A 20,675-nucleotide genomic window follows, 5' to 3' on the forward strand; every position below is an offset into this window, starting at 1 on the left:
GTAGCAAAATTTTTCACCAGAAAAAATCATGACCATAAAGTTGGCCAAACAATCTCAAATGAATTTGGTTTTATCTAAGTGTCTACACAAGCAAAATAATTGTAGTAGGTCTGTAACTCCAGGCACTCTATGCATATCAATCATATTTTTTTTAAGTCATGCCGAATAGATAAAGGTATCTGTGAGGCAGCCTTTAGGAATAAAACTACATTATTCAATTTAACATTTTATTGATTTCATTTTTAATAATTTTACCTGTATCTTAAAATTATAGAAGTATTGGGATACCTGAAATGCCTTCTCCAAATCTTTTCTTTCCAATGACTGACTGTCTTAAAGTAAGGGCAAGAACTGCTTCACTACTGCAAAGGCATTTCTCAGGAATCACAGGGTGAAACCTTTGCTTTCCATGTGGGAAGACAGGCTCTGCAGCCTCACACCAATAATGAAATTACTGCTTAAAATTCTGGTTACTTTGGAATCCTGAACCCTGACTCATCTCACAGCCTCATCCCCAGCTTCAGCCCTCAGTATCTCCTTTTTAGGGACTCTAAACATCCCTCCCTGACAGGGCTGACAACTGCCATTGCACTCCTCACTAGCTTCTCATACCCACAGGAGTTTTGCTCAGGAAATTTCCCTTATGTTGAAATGGCTGCCCAGCCAAGCCAGGGAGAGTGGAACCTTGTGCACCTCTGAGCAGTGGGAATAAGGCAGGATAGCAGGTCTTCAGAAGCAGCATCACAGCTCAAGAACATACTGGGTATCTACTCCCTCCTCCTAAAAAAAACCAGAGAACATAATTTGGTTCTGATTTCTTTTACAGACAATTTTAAATAAATTAACCCAGACATCTTAAGAGCTCTTTTTCCTCAGCTGATGATGAGAAACAAAAGGGTCATGACTATCTCTGTCTAATCACTTGCCCTTATGACAGTAAAACTACTGGGTTTGCAATGGAGGAAATTGTTCTGAGAAAAGGCAAGACAAAAAACTCAGGGGAGATGAAAACAGGGAAGAGGAGGAAAGAAGGAAAGACTTTGAAGACTGACATTAAAAAAGTGTTCATTGTAGGAGGTGAAAATGAGGGATGATGCATATGGTGATGTTACTTGCCACCCTAAGAACGATGTATGGCTAACAAATTATCAAATTGTTTGGTTATCAAAAGATCAAATCAATTAAACTCCAGTGTGGCACAGGGATACTACTGGGATGGTTGTCTTTTGTGACTGGCAGCTCAGGATCTTCAAGAAACTGAAGACAACACCTACATTTTCCTGCAAAGTTCTTTCGCGGTTGAGGTAACTCTATTTTGGCTGCTTAAATTGAAAATAAAATAATTTTCATGATTAAACTACAGCATCTCTCAGAATGAAGGTAAGATCTGCTTGAATTTCTTTCAAAATATGGATAGAAAGGGAAGGAAGCTCTAGCCATGAACAGTGAAAAAAGGAGCTGCCACGGATCTCGTTCAAGAAAGGGAAGAGTTGCCTTCTCTGCCTTGGCTTTCTAGTGGCTGCTGCAGGCGATGCGGGGTTGTTAGACACCAGCTGCTTGTAGTTTGCTGTGGGTTTTCTCATTGATTTGTCATTCCCATACATTTTAGGGCATCTTCTTGCTGATGGACTTGGCACATATTTATGGATACAGTTACATTTAAGAGATCACAACAGCAGCATATATAACTAGTGCAGCTGTAGACCTTTGTTTTACTTAGCTTAGTATATGATCTGACTGTGCTTTTATTCCTCAGCACCTGGCAAGGCATTTCACTACAGGAAACGCTAGCAACAGCCACATCAGTCTTGAGAGATTAGGTACAGTGTTAGGATGGTGTTTGCTGTCTCTGGTTTACTCAGGAAAGTTGGACTCAAACTGAATTTAGAAGTATATGCAGCTCATGAGCATGACAATGGAATGAAACATTTAGACTGGCTGGCCTCACTGGATCTTTTTCCATAATGAAATGAACATCCATAACTGGTTTTGTTATCTATGTGGTTCACATTTTCATGGCTGATGTTATCAACCATGCCATCCAGGGTATGGCCATGATCCTCAGTATATTTTAACTTGAAATATGGTGCAACAGACCATGGGGTATCAGGTATCTGTGAACCAATAGCCAAGTCAAAATATGAATCCTTGCAGTGACTTCTCTGGGACGTTCTCCTGGTCTGAAAAAGGCCGTCTGTTCCTGTTGTTAACATAAAGGTGGTCTTATTAGAGCCAGTAAAATCTTGGCAGAGTGAAAGAAGTGTTAATTCCCATCTTGATTACCTCTTCAGCATTAAGCTGGAGCATTCCAGCTGGGTGAAAAGACTGTTCAATGTCCTGCCTTCAGAGCTCAGTGGAACCGGTTCAGTTTTTCAAAAGTTCAGGGAAAACCACTGTTTCATTGCAAATTGGACCATTGAGTGGGACAAAAAAAAAATGATAAGATGAACTTCTGACTTTGAACCTGGAATACTTATCTCCCACACCTCTATTAATTTCCATACATTATTATTAATTTCACAATTCCTTTGTAAACTTAATGTTGAATGCTAAGTAACATCATTAATTAAAAGCAATTGAAACCAATGACATTTCATACTCTGCGCACAGTTATCTGCATAAGAATGACTTGTTATTTCTCTGTGCATATGAAATAGAAATCATCTTTCCATCTGGGTAAAGCAGTCAGGGACTCAACAGTACAGAGCTCCTTGAATTGGCATGAAAAATGAAAAAGAAGGGGAGAGAAGCCAGAAGAAGTTGTCTGAGGTTGTTTAGTCACAGCAGCAGCAGCCATCCCACAGGAAGTATCTCTGGCCAAAAGGGAGAGGGGTGGTCCCCCTTCCACTGCCCTGACCCTTGCAGTGTCGAAGACGTGTCTGCAGGGTTTTAGAGCCAAGGAATATGCTGCTTAAGAAAGCCTGAGACATTGGAGTGAAGCAGTGAATTACAAACCATGACTACATTTGCACCAGGCAGCAACCCTGCAGGTTCAGTGCTGTCTTCGAGGGGACTGATGTGATGCAGACAGGCTACAAACAAACAACTTTCAAAATCCTGATCACAGCCAGCATTGCAAACCTCACTGCTGCTTTAGTTCACCATGATTTCTTCACTGCAGCCTCCCTTCTGATTCAATCAGATACTGTATGCTAATCAAGCAAAGAATTTCCACTTATCACTTACTAATACATCCAATGTTAGACACAACAGTCAGCTAGATACAGATGGCTGCTTCCAACAAAACTCAGCCACAGGCTTTGCCCCGCACTTAGGAGGATTCTTCAGCAATGTAGCTGGGCCAAGCTAAGTCTGTGTTTGGTTTTTAAAAGGAAAGCAAAATTATGCAGATGTAGAATTTTGGGAGGCCAGATGGATTGTATCTGGAAGTGTTTATCATTTTTAATATTTTGAAACCAGATGCTGATGCACAGACATTGCTGGTTGCAGCCATAGGAAGCTGTGTTAGAAGGACATTCTCTAACCTTTGTTAAGAAATTACAATGTTTTGATCCAGTTAAGATCAACTATTAGTTCAGAACTGGCCAACCACTGCTGTAAGCTGTTAAAAAAATAGGAAACAGATGCTCAATAGAAAGAAAGCTATCAGCCAAAGCATTCCTGATCTTTTTATAAAATGTAAACTTAAATACTTTATGTGTCCTTTAATGAACTGTTATGGAACAACTTTAGTAGTCAAAACATTTCACAAGATTACACAAATGCAATTTGTCATTTATTAATATTTTCACAGAAGTGGTGTCCCTGGGAAAAAGGGCACAGAGGTGGCACATGCCAGGTGATAAATGTAAAGTGCTTCTGCGACAAGAACTCAACACAGATCTGATACTTGTAAGACTGATGGCATTTTGATTGTAAGAAGGCAACAGCTTTTATCCCTCAAATAGACTGTGGCTGTGGGGGAAGGAACAGCCATATCTACATTATGTGGCAACATCTATAAATGTTAACAAGTATATGATAATTGATCATATTTGCAGGAAGGACAACCATAGCAGCGCTCAGAAACTGTGAATAGAGTAGAGATTTTGGTCTTGAAGTCCCCTCTGTTGTTACATTGAAGGATTAACTCTGCTTTTAAGAGTTTTTTAAACTGTCTTGCAAAGCTGAGTGATCTGGTTCTGCCCTGTTTTCCTAGTTGGAGACTGTGATGAGTGGCAGGCTCAGGGAGCGCCTGCTGCTCTCCTCAGAGCTGTGACTTCTGTGTCAGAGATGGAGCTGGACCAAGACCCTGGCGTAATTAAATTGTCTGGGTTCCCCATGTCTTCCTTTCTTTCTGTAAAATAGGGACAATAATGCTTCTTACCTCCTGCTACTTTGTCACTTTAATACAAACCAATAATGGCAATCATTGCCAAGTGGCTTTGAAATTCAGTGAACCAAACCAGCATCCTTTCCTTCAAACCACATTATACAGATTGATTTGCTACTTTGAGCAAATTGAACAGCTGGATCCTACCCTCATGGGTAGGACAACACAAGCATGTTAAAAATGGAGACATCTTAAAGGTAGTTTTTAATGTGTTCTGGAAACCAAGGCAGAATGATCCTTCCTTATGGCAGGGGTCTTCTGCAAAACACTTCTAGAGAAGCACTGAAATTGCTACCTGTCCTGCCCACTTTGTGCTCTGCCTGTGCTCTCACAGGCTGGGGAACAGGCGCAAGCAGGCAATGGGGGGTGATGGGACGGACGAGGTATTCGATCTGCATGGTCCTTCTGGGTTTCTTTCATTGTCTAAATGGTCTGGGGGAAAGTAAAATCAATAGTCATAGACGTGACTGAACATAGTATAAAGTTATCGGAGATAGAAAAGATTAAATATCAGTAGAAGGGAGTTCAGGATAAGAGTATATTTGTTTCCTTTCTTGGCCACATAGGCTGGGCTCAGTTACCATAGTCCTTGGCCATTTGTACCTCAGGTCCCAAGGTAACTCAGGCCCTCCATCCTATGGTGTAATCATGGGAAGAACAGACCATCAATGTACCCTACACCTAATGGAGGGGCTTTCAGAGCTGTTCTCTTGTGAATTATACTGGTTGATCAAAAATTTTAAAATACTGTTTCTCAAACAGAGCAGCAGTAGTTTGTTAAAACATTGGACTCAATTGCTGCACAACCAAAATAACACACGCAAAGCTCTCCTCCCCATTTAGCACAACTTCCAATGTTTATCATATGAATTCAGCTCAACCACAAACTGGATTATTTTTTTCCCTTTGTCTTTTACCCAGATTAGATGTGATTTGCACATGGGGCAAAAGGAGGGGATACCTCCTTTGCTTGTGTTTTAGCAACCAAATAGTTTAGTCTTTTGTTCACAAACAAGCTGCTGCTTCTCTTCTCCCTGTCCTTGTGTTTGGAGGCTATCCCACATTTCAGCTCATGCTAACCAGAGCTATATTACATCTGGCACTGTCCCTGTGATTGCTCAGGCAGCTGGAACAAGTTAGATTGCATTGTTTCCTACAACTTCCCCTTGCATATCAGTTGCCATTACTCCACCTCTGCTGGAGCGCTTTTCCATCTATGTTCTCTCCTTCTGTTCTTTGCAAACTGCCAGAAGTTTTCACCATTTCTTCATTTCCACTGTGAAGCACACAGAAGGCCAAATACCCAAAAGCAGACACTAAGGAAAAAATAGTATAGCTTTTGGACCAAAGTAATACAAATTACAATAAACGCTACTGTACTACTGCATTTGGGCCTGTCCCTGTTAAATATGGGCACTTCTCTTTGATGAGGGAGGACAATGTGAGATGCTTTTCTGTCATTCTTTTTTTAGTTTAGAAATCTGAACACTTCCAAACAGTGGCCTAAACCCCTGGTGCACTCTGCATGTAAAGCAGCAGTGATATTAGCCGGAAGGTTTTGGCAGGTGATAACTTTGCAAGGGGAAGCTCCCCAAGAGCTCTTTCCTTATATGAAGTGCTCATTGTCTCAAGAGTGCCGATGTGAAGCTATATCCCTGTAAATCCAGCCTGGGAAAGCCACCTTCTCTGTCCTTTCTGAGAGCTGGGAATCAGTGAGGCAGCTGGTTCGGTTTCTGTGATGCAACACAGCCACTAGTTCATGTTTCCCTTGTACCTCGCGTGCAGCTTGCTCCTTCCCTGCTAGGTATGCCTTCTGGCCAGAGGCTGGGCCCCAGCCCAGGTGGGCTTTGCAGCAAGTGCTGACATAGTTCATGTTATCATTGCACTGTGGTGCTTGTCTAAAAGCCACTTCACCACCCCAATTCACACCTCTGGAGCTACCATGAAGGATGGTGGCTTTCCCTGGCAACCCCATGAGCTGTGAGCTGCAGGTTATATTTTCTAATAGCGATCATTTGTGGTTACAAAAGAAAGAAGGCATTGCATTTCGTGTGTCATGGGTAACATGGAAGATCTATACATTTTTTGTAAAGTACAGATACACCCTAGCCATTAATTTCTGGTCCAGATTTGGATTACTATTGTTTATTTGTTAAGCGCCAACAATGTGCTCAGAGCTGTAGAAGACTTGAAATGAAGACAATCCCAGCCTTCAGGAACTTGGATATGAAATTCTCCAAAAGTCAGAAGAAGGTTTAGATCAGGTGTTCCAGTTCAGGCTCATCCCCATTAGGAAGTGGTGCTGAAAAAATCCAGATGCTTAATGAATAATCACTGCATTTTCTTGTAAAAATGTAACATTTATTGTAAATGACTAATTTTCCTAATGAATATTTTGGAAGTGATGTTCATGTGGAGAAACTATAAACTGCAATAAATTGCACAGGGGTTGCCTGGTGTCTCTGGGGGCTAAAGAGAATGGAAACTCTTGGCCAAGATGATGAAAAACTTTCAGACAAGCCAGGGAGTGAGTGCCGACATGGTGTAATCTTAGGCATCCATTAAAGGTTTCAGGCTGCATTATCTATGTAAGTGCTGGACAGAGATGGACTAAGGCACCAGAGCCTGTTATACCAAATAAATGTTAAGGCTGTGAGAATGTGTTGATATACATTGGAAACTGAGGATATCTCTCTCTTTCTAGCCGTTCTCCTGAGATGGGGGTGGGGGAGAGGAACACAAGAAGAGTGACATGCCCTTTCCTGGTGAAGTACAGAGGAAGGCCAGGAAAGAAGGGGTTAACCTTCTGGTGGGTATGGTTGGGCTTTAGCACTCAGTTCCTTGCCCAAAGCAGGTTAATCCTGTGTACTGCATTGCTCATGTATGAGACGAAATACAGTCATAAAAAAGTGTGTGTGCAGCTTTTACTTTTCCCTACACTTTCACCTCTGTTCCTGTGGGATTCTGGGCCTCAAACACCTTGCATTAATGTGGAAAACACTCACGGTAGTTGACAGGAGGCGCACATTTATTAGATGTGTAACCTGCTTTAACCAGAAGCAAAGCCCTAGGTATTCTAGCCTCAAACAATCTATTCCTCAGTACTACTCCCATGACAAATAAATCCAGCTGACACATGTGGCATGATCTGAAGTCCAGGGAAAGTCCCCTTTGATTTCGATGCCTTTTAGATCAAACCATCACTAGCCAGAGAAGTACTTAAATTGTAAATAAAAGTTATTATTAAAACCAAAAAGCCATCTCTGTTTTGTACACATCAGGGAAGAAAGCAAACACCTGTTCTTGGTAATTTTATTCCAAGTTTGTGTGAACATTTTGTTCAGCTTATTTTTCCTCCCATATTCCCTTCTCTCCCCATCTCTTCAAACTAGCCACCTTTGACGTTGCGTTAACATAACTGATCTCTGGGTGGAAAAATTACATTCCATCACTGATGTCTCTAGCCTGAAGCAGGGTGAGTGACACACCTGTGTACCAGACCTACTGCGATGTTTAGCATGGATAATAAATGAGTGGATGTGATTTGCTCAAGGAATGTGTACAATTACAGGCAAATACTGTAAACCACTCAAAAGCCTTTCCACCGGGACAGATCCTCCTGTCTTTACTCAGACGAAGTTCCCACCACTTTCCCGTCTAAACACAACCTTATTTGCAGTGTAGGTTTATTGTAGGCAGTCGGAAGGGAGAGGGGAAGGGGAGAGGTGTTGCTAGTGCTGCTGTGCTGAGAAGCTGGTCTCGAGAGGAGACAAAGAGTGGAATGACCCCTGGTGGTTTGCCTGGGAATTACTGGCCTTCAGTTTAACACCAAACCGCACTTCCACCGACATCCCACAGCTGGTCGGCTGTGCTGGAGCAGCGACAGGCACAGAGGCTGCGTGCATCGGCAAAGCCGCACTTTCGCGTCTCTGTCTCCCAGACTTTGGTTTGCTTGATTGGGAGTGGTATTTTTAGCAGCTAAACGTAAAGATGCATGAATTTCTTCTGATTTACAGCACATCATTTTGGAGGAGAAAATGGCGCTACTGCCTCCTTTAAATGCCTCTCTCCTTCAGGAAGGTGGTCCAGGTGTGTGGATAGAGGGTGTGGGCAGGAAGAGGCACAGAGAATTTACTGATTCCTGTCTACTCTGCTGTTAATGGTGGTGCCAGGTATGGCCTGTGACAGCCTACTCAGTTTTCAGCTAGAAGCACTTCAGTACGCCTCCCAAGCTCTCAGCTGCATTTCGGTTTATCTCCCTGCGTCATCTCTGGTAACTTCTACATCAGTCCATGGCTGCCTCACCAGCCCGGAGCCTGACCTCCCACGCTGGCTGCTAGGCTGCCTGCAGCCAGGTGTCTGAACCCCCCCTGCAACCAAAACGTGAGTGTGAACCAACCTTGCAGCTCCAGGCACATTATGCCCCGCTGTTTTCCCCACAGCATCCCAGGAGATGCGGGTACAGAGCACTCCATCACCAGCAACGCGGTGTCGGGAGATGGCGGTGTCTCCCCGCTGACGGCTGCCCCGCAGCGCGGCGTATCCACCAGCAGCCAGAGAAAACACGGCTACAGCAGCACAAGCCACAGCCACAGCAAGCGTTAGTCTTGTTCTCCCTTGAAATACACTCAGCTGTGTGTTTGTACAACCTACGCTTGATAAGCTGGCCCTGGAGGAGAAACTTGGTGGCCGGAGGCTGGGGAGCAGCAGTGGGACCAGTCTGTGGCACCCGCTGAGCTGGAGTGATCAGTCTGTGCTTTGTCAGGCAAGGGAGCATTGCTCCCTCTTCTCCAGCCTTCAGGGCGCCTGTCCACCCTGCTGCCACTGCCTGAGGGATGGGGACCAGGGCTGGCTGCTGGGCCACAGGCTCCCTGCTCCCTACAATTACCAGCCAGCTGGGTCAGGACCTACAGAGGCCCAAAACCAGTCTGAAATGACTTCTGCTGAGCTCTGTGCTGTGACATCAGTCTCCCCAGGGTATCAGACCAATGCAGAGAACCGTGGAAACTCCCTTCAACTGGTGAGCTGAAGACAGCAATTGCTCTGCTACAGAGCTCAGAGAAATGAGAAGCTGGTGCAAGGCAGGTGAGCACATGAGCAGTACCTCCTGTCTTCTGCAGCAGGCAAAATGCAGCTGGTCATAAACGATAGACCCTTGAGCAGCAGAAGTTTCACATTCACATGCAAAACTTCCCATAGTTCAGGTACTGAGAATCACAGTTACAGTAATCGCAGCAATATCTGCTTGGGATCAGCCTATATGAAAAAAGGGGAAATGCGGACAGATGGTGTAATGTAAATATTCATAGGCTTCACTATTCTAGGCAAGGACAATCACATAGCTGTTCACCTGTCACCCATTATGGTTTATCTCTGCTACCAGGGGCTGAGTGACAGGAGAAATAATTCATGTTTTTTTCTGGGGGGTGTTCAATGTGAGGCAGAAAGGGAGGTTGTCATTCTCCATCTCAAAACCAGCTCATAGCTAGAGGAGACAATGGCTTTCAAGCAGCACAGCAGTTCAGGAATAGCTCAAACACCGAGTGCTGCTGCAATAACCACTATACAGATCTCAGGCCCTGATCTGTACCAGCCCTCAGCCCTGTCCTAGCTCTGCTCCGTGCTTCTCCTACCCCAGTTACATCCCAAAGCTCATTGTGCACCTGATTCAATTTGGCAGTGAGGAGGGGCTATGCCTCCCAACCTCTTCTTCTCCCTTAGTGTCTCTCCTCCATTAGCTGGTCCCATGTCACATGTCCTCCCCTGCACCACCCCAGGGACTCCCAGGGTGAAGCCGGTAGAGTCCCTCTAGTTTATCTTTGTTTTAACAACAACAACAACAAAGGTTTCTGCAAAGGTCTTTCCTTCCTTCCTGGTGTTATTTTCCTAACACCTGGAAGGAAATTTATCTCTGGATATGTCTATTTTATCAGTCCCTTTTCTCTCCCCAGACTTTTAAGGACTCTTCCACATGTAGTCCAAATCACCTTTGAGAAAGATAACTGGCATTTTCTGACCAACTTTAATAGCATGTCAATCTGGGACTACTAGTCTGTCCAGAAAGTGAATGCATGCATTAGTCAGTGCTTCCATTAGTGTGATTTTGGTGCCTGAGATGGTGAAGCATTTCACAAAATCTTGTGCTGGAGCATTATGTTATTAAGATCAGTTCTACTTCCAAAATGAAAAACAATAATCTGCTTGCCATTGTGTGACAGTGGCTTGTGTCAGTGTCTGAACAGTGGTGAGGTCAAAGGATCTAGGGACCTGCAAAACATTCATCCAAAACTCGTATGGATGTCTTCCACTGAGGCAGATGTTGAAAAGTTTGTTACGTGCTACAAATACAATTCTTTTGCATGTTTCAGAACATTTAGATTTCTGCTATTACCAGTAAGTTTCATTCAGTTCCCAGAATAAAACAGGCAATGGAAAAACATGGCAAAACCTATGAATTTTTTTAAAGGAACCCTGGAAGGATTGCCATTGCAACACTGCAGCCCACATTGGTTTGCTGTTCTTTCCACCAGTTTTACCAAAATACTGAGGAGTAGAAAAGACTGAGAAGCCACTATAGCTAGAAACCTTTGGAGAAGAGAGGCATTCGGTAGTACCCTATTTTTCAGGAAACAATATTATCCCATCTTTCCTCAACCCAACATATGCTCTTGATCAATTGAACTGAAGTATGCTGAAAGTTGTAATAGCACTGGCAAAGCCTTTTGGAGACCGTCAGCTACTGTGAATAATGCTATACTAAGCCTACTATTTAAACGGCTGAGGTCTGGGGAATCTGAGGGTGTCAGATACTTACGAGATTGGCCCACCAGCTCCATTTCATTTGCTTCTCCTAGAATGAATCAATACAAAGAAAATTTGTGAACTCAAACAGGCATCCAAAAGAAGACAGAGACACAGCTTACTTAACCGCTTAGTTACTTGACTGACACAGCTGCCCAGAGAGAGCCCTGGTGGGAACACATAGCCACCCCGGTGCTGGGCTGCCAGCTGTGCCCTGCTCTTATGCCAGTATGGGACAGCAGCAGGGAGCACTCCTGCCAGAGGTGTGCCTGGGGAGAGGAACTCCTCCACTTAGTGACAGAGCTGCAGTGAGGGGGGAGCAGGTTGAGGAGTATCAGGGAGTGCTGGAGTATCAGACTGCTGGAACTGCACCCTACCTTCCCTGAGACAGGCCCCACAGGCAGACAGGACACATGATATGCAGCATTCTCCGTCCTCCCTCCACTTGACTGAACATAGTGACTTAAGGAATAGGCGGCAATGGTGACAGGTTCCCGCCCAGTGCAGCAGGTGCACCTCCTCTGTGACTACCCCAGCCTTCCCTGGTGCCCTTGCACAATAGGAATGAGGGTCTGCAAGTGGAACTGAACAATAACGGGGATGATGGTTCATCTAGCTTGGAGGTGTCACCAAGGTTAAGCCAGCCTACGACCTGTGTCAAAACTGCTTCCATAAAGAAAAAGAGACGGGTTGCTGTCATAGCAGACTCCCTTCGGAAGGGAACAGAAGGCCAAATACGCAGACCAGATCCACTTCTTAGTGGAGTCTGCTGCCTCCCTGGGGCCTGGGTTAAAGATGTGAAGAGGAAGTTCCTACTTTGGTAAAGCCTTCAGATTATTTCTATCATTGATTTTTCAGGTAGGCAGTGATGACGTTGCAACAAGAAATCCGAGGGCAATCAAGAGAGACATCAGGACCTTGGGACAACTAGTTAAGGAATCAGAGACACAAGCAGTGCCCTCCTCTGTCCTTTCAGTTGCAGGGAATGGTGAGGAAAGAAACAGGAAGAGCCAGCAGATCAGTACCTGGCTCTGAGCCTGGTGTCACTGGCAGAATTTTGGGGTTTTTGATCATGGATCCGTTTACATGATAGCAGGCCTGTTGGCAACAGAAGGGATACACCTGTCTCAAAGGGGGAAAAGGATCTTTCCACGGGAGTTAGCAGGGCTCATTGAAAGAGCTTTAAACTAGATTTGAGGGGCAAAAGGAATAATACCAGGTTCACTAGAGGTGAGCCTGGGGGCAGCATGCCGAAGTTTGAGGATGGTGTGAGAGCGAGGGCCTTCGGTCTACTGACTTAGTGGAAGTAGGGGATGGAGGTCCATGGAGCAGCAAAGACACAAGGGTTACTGATGTGTTAGAAACCACAGAAGCACCTAAGAAAGATCATGTAGGAATTAGGGCTGGGCTTCCCCCCCCCCCAAAGGTTGTGTATCAGTAGCCCAGCTGAAGTGCATCTACACCAATGCACGCAGCATGGGCAATAAAGAGGAGGAGCTGGAAGCCATTGCACATCAGGAAAACCATGACATTGTTGCCATCATGGAAATATGGTGGGATGATTTACACAACTGAAGTGCTACAGTGGATGGCTATAAACTCTTCAGAAGGGACAGGCAAGGAAGGGGAGGAGGTGGGTTATTCCTGCGTGTCAGGGAGTGTTTTGATTGTCTAGAGCTTAATGATGGTGGTGATAGGGTTGAGTGTTTATGGCTAAGAATCAGGGGGAAGTCACCATCCCTGGAGGTATTTAAAAGGTGTGTAGATGTGGCACTTAGGGATATGGTTTAGCGATGAACTTGGCAGTGCTAGGTTAACAGTTGGACTCTATGATCTTAAAGGTATTTTGCAGCCTGTACGAACCTATGGTTGTATGATTGTATGATTAAGTTTGCTGACAATTTGTTTTGCACAAAGCATGGGAATGCTGGTTCTTTTTTTTTTTAAGCTAGGGGGAGTGCAGGAACATTTTCTAGATAGTAGAATGGCCCACTCTCAATATGCTATGACCTCAGTAGAAAGGAAACTCATTCAGTGAAAATACTGGTTTTTCTCCTGGCTTCTTTGAAAATCCAGTCCTGGCTCCAGAGCTCTCATGGAATGTCTCCTGGGAATATGACTATGGCCAACTCTTGCCTTGCTAAGCACAGGGTGATAAAGTCACAGAGATCCCAATCTGCCCCTTTATCTCTGCCTGTTCTAACATGCTGAGAGCTGGAAAAGCCCCACATGCTGCAGCACAAACCCTCTGGACCACACTCCTGTCATCTCCGAAGGCTCTTTCTGTTACTTCTGTGAGCAACAATAGGTCTGGTCTGGTTTGCAGATAAATTATGCGACTCGTCTGAGACATAAATTTGGCTTACAGCAGAAGCATTTTCCTGGCTGAGAGGCGTACTGTAACAACAAATGTACTTATTGGATTGTCTACCATCACTGAAGTCATCATCTTACAGCTGAGGCCAAATGTTACGGTGCACATGTCTCCTCTCATCTCTCAAGCAAATCACAAGACTGCTTACACAACTCTGAGAAAACTTCACTGCAGATAGCATGCTATGGAGCTGACACTTTGGTAATGTTACACATGTGTGATCTCAGTTTATTGGATGACAGTCAGCTTTAGAGATAGCAATTCCAGGAAGTTTTCTCAAGTAACTCTCTCAGACACTCGCTACTTCTCAGTAAATGGGCCGTGCAGCATACTCTTCTCTTCAAACAGCCTCCAAAACATTATTGCCACATCCTAGGGAGATGCCTGACTAGTCCCAAAGGTGGGCTAATTCCAAGGCAAAATGTTTTTTTAATCCTTTAACCCCTAAACTTTAACCACTATGAAAAGGTTATCCCTTGGTACCCCTCAGACTTTGTAAGGGGCATCATCAGACAGCTGGAATTCTGTCTAAATCGCTGGATCCGATGTTGTCTGTTAACTGGAGGCAGCTAGCACACACATCAGTAGAAAGAAATGGTTAGCATTGTTTTTAAAAGGAAAACAATAATCCTAAAATAGTGGAAGTTCTTGATTACAATTAAGTAGGAGAAAGATAATTTTTAATGCACAATGGTTACAAAATGGAGTAAAAAGTGTGTTAGAGATTAGCAACAAAATAAATGATAAGAATACTGTATGAACGGAGATACTCCATCAGCAAGGGGCAAGAAAGAGTGAAATATCTAAATGTTGTTTTAGCTACCCCAGGCATCTTTGCTGAATGCACAACTATGCACTACACAGTGTAGAAGATAATTTGCTTCAGGAAAGGTGGGAGTAGGAAGAAGCGGCCAGGAAAAATACAGTGTCCATTTCCAGGTATGACTACCCTTTTTCAACATGCCATGTCCAATTGATCGAAGTAGTCAATAATTAGCTACTTTACTTTCCGTATTTTCCACAATTCCTCCTCCCTTTTAATATTGTGTGGGCAATACCACATAAAATCGAGAGAACAAATAAATAACAGAAAGAGATATGTTTTCGAAACATTATACCTGACCTGTAATTTTGACTGCCAAGTGAAGTTTTGCGGGAAGGAGCATGACAAGTTTCAGAAAAATTTAAGGTTAGGTGATGAATATTAATACCATCAATTCCATCAGTGCAAGTAGGAAGTTACACAAGTAGCCAGCTTGCTTTCTTAAACCAGTAGCCGCTGCAAGACTAGAAGAAATTTGTTCAAGATGGGTCACGGCCTCTTCATCTTTACTGAAAGTTTTTCCTTTTTCCTTGAAATACCTGCTGCTGGTCCCTGTCAGAGACAGGCTAGACCTGATGGACAATAGGTCTAATTAGATCTGATACGGCTTTTCACAAATCACATGGCACCTACCTTACTTCTGCTGAATAACTTTGGAAGAAAGACCCAAATGACTTCCACTTGTGAAAGCATCCAGAGAGCCCCAAAACAGGAAAATCCCCAAGGTGGGACAAGCTTTGAACATCTGGGCCATGGCACACTGCAAGGAGCTGCTGAGGGAGCGCAGCTCCCAACATTGCTGCAATGGGTTCTAAGCCACTGAACTGGCCTTTCACTCATCTCATTGCTAGGCTTTGTGCCTTATTAGAGACAGTTTTCTCAATGGACAATTGTTGTAATGATTTCTGTGTTTTGAAGAGCAGTAACAGAAGGAGTCTTTTGCAGGCAAGATCAGTTTATCTGAAGAAATGGCTGCAAGCAGGCAAAACGAGCAGCTGTTCCCACAGCTATTGGTTTGGGACTGCCGATAGTGCTATAAGCATCTGCTTACGTCTTAGAAAACAAGGCAGTCTTCTTTTCTTTGGGCAGCCTTATTACACTGAAAAAGCCAAACATACATGAATGAATGTGGCTTTTTGAAACCAAGCATTGATGTTACAGAGCAGTAAACTGCTGTGAAAGGGGAGATGTGTGCTCAGCCATGGAAAGGTAAGCTGGATCATGAGAAAAGCTCTGCATTGGGTAGCAATCTGCACGCTGAAAACCACTGAGGGACTCTGGATTAAGTACAGACATGGAGAGACAGGCTTATCAGCAAGGATCACATTACAGAGCCTGCATGCTCTGTTACTCAGTTTGCTGTTTTTAACAAAGGAAATATCAACACATTTATTTAGTTCCTGATTGTTCTAATAAATCCCAACAGCATGACAAAAGTTCTGGCTTCTATTCATTGCATGGTCCTGAAATCCGCAATGGTAAAAACTCTGAAAGCATTGCCTCTCCATATAAAAAAGCATCATGGAGATTGTCAATTTACTACTGTGAGAGTCAAAAATTAAGTTTAATAACAAAAAAACTCCTACAGTTACAAGGCTATGAGTATAATGTGATGATTTATCATGAAATTTTTTTTCTGGTAATACATCTCAATATTGAAATCAATGGTTACCAGAGATAAAGAGGTTCAGCCCCTTTTAATTCAGAAATATGTCAAAACAATGTCCACTTTTTTACACACCTCATCCTCTTAAAGCCATTTAAAAGGAGCTGTTACAGGGCCCAATGGCTGCTTTCTATAGCCAGATGTTTCGTTCTGTGCTGTTACTGTATCACCACAGAGATCACTGCTATGGCATCACTGCAGAGGTCACTATTGCAGAATCTTCAGAGCAGAGACAAGATTCCTTTATTAATGCCAGCAGTCAGTTTGAGTGTCAAGTGTCTGTAGCTTTGCATGCTTGAATGCAGGAGCTGCTGGCTCTGAGATCTACAGGTGAAAGAAAAGATATTTAAGCTCAGGACTACCACTGGAGTTGCAAGGAAGACTGAAATTCAGTCGACAAGCAGCTGAAGGAAGTAAAGGACCACATGTTCTCCAGGTGTTTTCCAGCATAAAGCCACAGAGTGGAGTCTGAGTGGTTCAGCAGGAGTAGGGACAAGAAATGGCTACCAACTGAAGATATATATTCTACCTAACTCTATAAAAGCGGTCAAATTACTAGATAGAAATTCAGTATCTCCTTCAGTGATTCCTCTTAAAAAACATGTTTTCATTGTCAACCTACACCAATCTTTACACATGGAGCAGAATAAAAAGTTCAACAAGGATAAAAGAAGTCACATGGGGCCTTGGCCAGAGAAGAAGAGGTACTGGATTTAGCAACAGGTAAGGGCAGAGAGATGAGGTTAGTGTGGGACATGTGATTCATATCCTGCCATGCTGTACCACCGTAAATCACTTAGTGCCTCAGTTGCCTACGTGTTAGAACAAAACAACAGTGCTTTTCCAGTCAGCAGGGAAGAAGCAAACTGTGCCTCTCTCCCTAAAGTTCTCTCCCTAGGCTTGCTTAGTAGTAGAGCACCAAATCTCTTGGTGGGGAGCTCCATGGTGGGCTTCATCTTGTTGGGAAAATGGAGGATTTCCTTGTTAGGGCAAGTTAAGACAAAAGCAAAGAAAAGAAAGGAAAAATTCTGTTGTTAAATACAAACCACTAAGCTTCTACCTGCCTACTCTGCTTTTTTTTCTGTGGGATTTGTGAAAATAGCCATGCTGAGACCCAGCAGTAAGTAAATGTGCCAGGAGAGGTCTAGACTTGCCCTGGTCAGGCCTCTGTGAACATGGTGTTGGCTGATGATGTATTTCAGAGTGTGGGAACAAGTGACGTGTTAGAGGTAAACAATGGATTTCTCTTGTAGGGTTACATCCAGGGTGCAGTGTGTTCAGCCCAGCTGCAAGTGAGGTAGGAGCTGGCTTGGGAAACCACATATAAACCATAGCCTGGCAAGCATTACTTGCCGAAGGGACTCTGCTGTTACCCACTTTAACGGAAATGACTGAATCTTCCTGATTTTTTGCTAAGAGGTGCACACCTGGCCACTGAATTTACAAAGAAGATTAGGAGATTAAGAAACTTTTTGTCAAGAAGAAACTCATCAAACTGGAGGTTCCCATCACCTACACCACTGCCCAGGATGGGAGAGGTTTCTATCTTTTGAAGGAAGGATCTCAAGCAGTGTGGACACTTGGGGCAGTAATGCTGTTTAACACTGTGGACTTGGGTAACAAAATGGATAGCAGTGCACATGGAGCTGGGAACTGCACGGCTGAATTCCAGAAAAAATGTGACAGTCCACTGGTGCACACTGCCCCCACTTCCGTGGCAACAGTGGAGGCCGGCCTTCAAAATGAAGAGGGCATCAGCAGCTGTGACCCAGGAGCCCAGCAAGAAGAGACCAGTGGCTTTCAGCTTCCAGCTTTTTGCAGTGGGACCACCATCATGAAAGGGACCAGCAGCACTTCTGCGGTGGACCAGTAGCAGGAAAGGGATTTGCCTGAGCGGCACAAGGGGTACAGCAGCGGTACCCACCTGCCAGCGGGTTTCCTTTACTCCATCCTCACTGCCACGTTCCTGGGGGCCGGCTTTTTCCCTACATGTGCCCCAGTGCCGTGGCAGCCAGCAGCAAGGGGGGAGGCCACTGCCATACATTATTTATGGTGAATTTGGGCTTATTATTGCATGGCATTCCAGCACACAGGCTCCACAGCATCTCGTGGGGAGACTGCTGTGTGATGAATAGACTGAGAAAGGCCAGGCAAACAGTATTATTATAACACTACATAAATATGTTTTTTTTCATTTAACATTAAAGCACCTGATTTCCTTTAACATTGTAAACATGTCACTTTATTAGGTCAGGGAGAGCTGATGAATTTAAAGTCATTTTCAGCAAACAAATAGCAGCCTTTCTGCGTTTTAAATGGAAGTGAAAGAAAGAAATTTTTATCATGAAAACATATGGAGGAATGAAAGGGACAGGAGAAAGCTGTCACCTGCTCTGAAGTTTCCTATAGAGAGGGGAAGAGCTGCCCAGGTGATATTGGTGGAAAACAGTTAGAAAATGGGGAATACACAGGATATAACCTCCTTGAAACAGTTGGCGCTGTCTCTGTGTTTTGTAGCTAATAAATTTAGCTTTCAGGAGGAAATTCAAATAAGCTGCATTTACTAGTTTTTAAGAATGAAAATGAATGCATTAATTATGTACAATGTTGCCATCTGCTAAACAAGGCAATTTTGGCCAGGGCTTGGCAATTTCTTGCCGGACGTGAAGTTTAAAACCAAGGCTTTTCAACCGTAAAATTACTGCCTTGTAAAAGGACAGATAAATGTCTAAGCAAGCGCCTCATTACTGTCAAAGCAATGATTTGTTGTTTCATTTTACTGTTGTGTTTTCCTGGTTATTAGAGTGAAGGCTGAGTCAGCCTTTCCATTATAAATAAACTGCTTTTAAGGAACTGCAGTTTAACTAAAGAAGAAAATTCACTGTGAGCATTTAGGTAAAATAAAAACACTAGCAAGTGCTTGGATACCCTGAACGGTTCTTGGCTTCTTGAGGGCCAAAATTAGGGGTTGGGTTTTTTTCCTCTCTGAATAGGTTCCTCCCAGCTTGGACCCCTGTTTCACTCAGAACCAGCTTAGTCTAAGGAGGGTGTAAAAAAGCTCAGAGATATTTAGTAAAGCACTGGCAGCTGCAGTTCTTGCTCCCTGGGAGCTAACCCCAGGGTTGGGGTATTGCCCTTTCCCACTGGCATGGTGGCAAGCAAAGTTGTGGTGTGCAAGGAGAGGGGTCAGGTAAGTGGGGTGAGTGCCCAGCTTGAGAAGGGACCTGGGCAGGTTCAGCCCTTTCCTTTCTCGACTGGCTGTGGGGGCCAGGTAGCTACACAGCCTCTGTTGTGGCCACCAGGCAGTTCAATATTGAATATGTTCTTCATTTCTTCTTCCCATCCCTTACCTTTCATTTCCCTCCCATCCCCCCTGATTTCAGAAGCATTCCTCTTCACTATAAGACCTCACTAGGACCTTTTTGAGTCAGAAAGCTAGAAAACAAGATCCTAATCCACACAAACTGAAAGCAAAGAACAGGAGCTTGATATGCCAGCGGAGAGCCACAGTCACCAGATTCCTGTTTTGCTGGGTAATCTGGTGGGCTCCTGATTCACCCTTTCTCTAAACAGGACTAGATATGTTCCATTCACTGACGATGGTGTACGTAGTCCCAAAACATAGTTTGGTTTCAATGAGTCAACAATTTCTAATAGTTTCCAAATAGTTTCAGTTGCTTTTTGTCATGATGAAAAAGTGTGTGCTTCCTGGTAGGGCACAGTAGGTTGTATAGTAGCATAGGAAACATGAATCACTTTATGATTCTTGCTCCTCTGCAGCAATTCATTCCCCCAGACAGTGAGAGCACAGCAGAAAAATCAAGTCAAATTAACCTCCATTCTCAGCCTGACTCCTTGATGAGATATAGTTCACTTAAATCCTGTCCTTCATGCTCCTCTGCTCTCTTGCTTCTTGTTTACTGCAGTACATATGTGAATTTCTAGTAACTTATGTTTAGATGTATGTTTGATGACCAATTCATTTGGCAAATTTGAGAAATGGTGCTTTGTGCAGCAAAGGATTTTCTTTGCTAGTCCTCTTAAAAATCAATTCGTGAAACTTTCTGGTGTTTTCTCCCTTTCTCCCTTCCCAACCAGAAAAAAAAAAAAAACCACCAAAACCTTGATTTTGTTATTAGTGGTTTCAAGTCAAGAGATTCAGTTTCTGAAAAACCAAGCCTTGACATTTGTAGAGAAACTAACATGCAAAAACAGACTATTGAGAAGTTTTGACTTTCTCAGCATTCTTCCTGCTGCCTGGGCTTTTGGCGACTGAAACAATTCCCCCAAATTTATAAACATTTGCAAAATGTTTCTGAATCCATTATTTGTTTGGAAAAAAATAATGGATCAAACATGTCAACCCTAAACATGCATCCCCCTAGAGATAATATATTGGCAACCAACAGAAGAGATACATAAATCCATTCTGAATTTCTGCTTGGTTTTCCTTGGGGATTTTCTATTGGTAATAGATAATGAGAAGAGGTTATTTTTGCACCCAAATGAGGAAGAGTTATTTCTCCACCCGTAAATGCTCTCAGGTTAATATTGTTCAGTTCAGCACTGTGAATTGTCACGTGCTATAACCCAGACAAAAGCTTTTAAGATAAAAGCCCCCAATATCTCATTTTTATTCTGATGCGACAAGGGAAAAGCTCTGAAATCTCCCGCAGTT

This window comes from Falco biarmicus, chromosome 6 (assembly GCF_023638135.1).
Source record: "Falco biarmicus isolate bFalBia1 chromosome 6, bFalBia1.pri, whole genome shotgun sequence".
NCBI classification, from domain to species: Eukaryota; Metazoa; Chordata; class Aves; order Falconiformes; family Falconidae; genus Falco; species Falco biarmicus.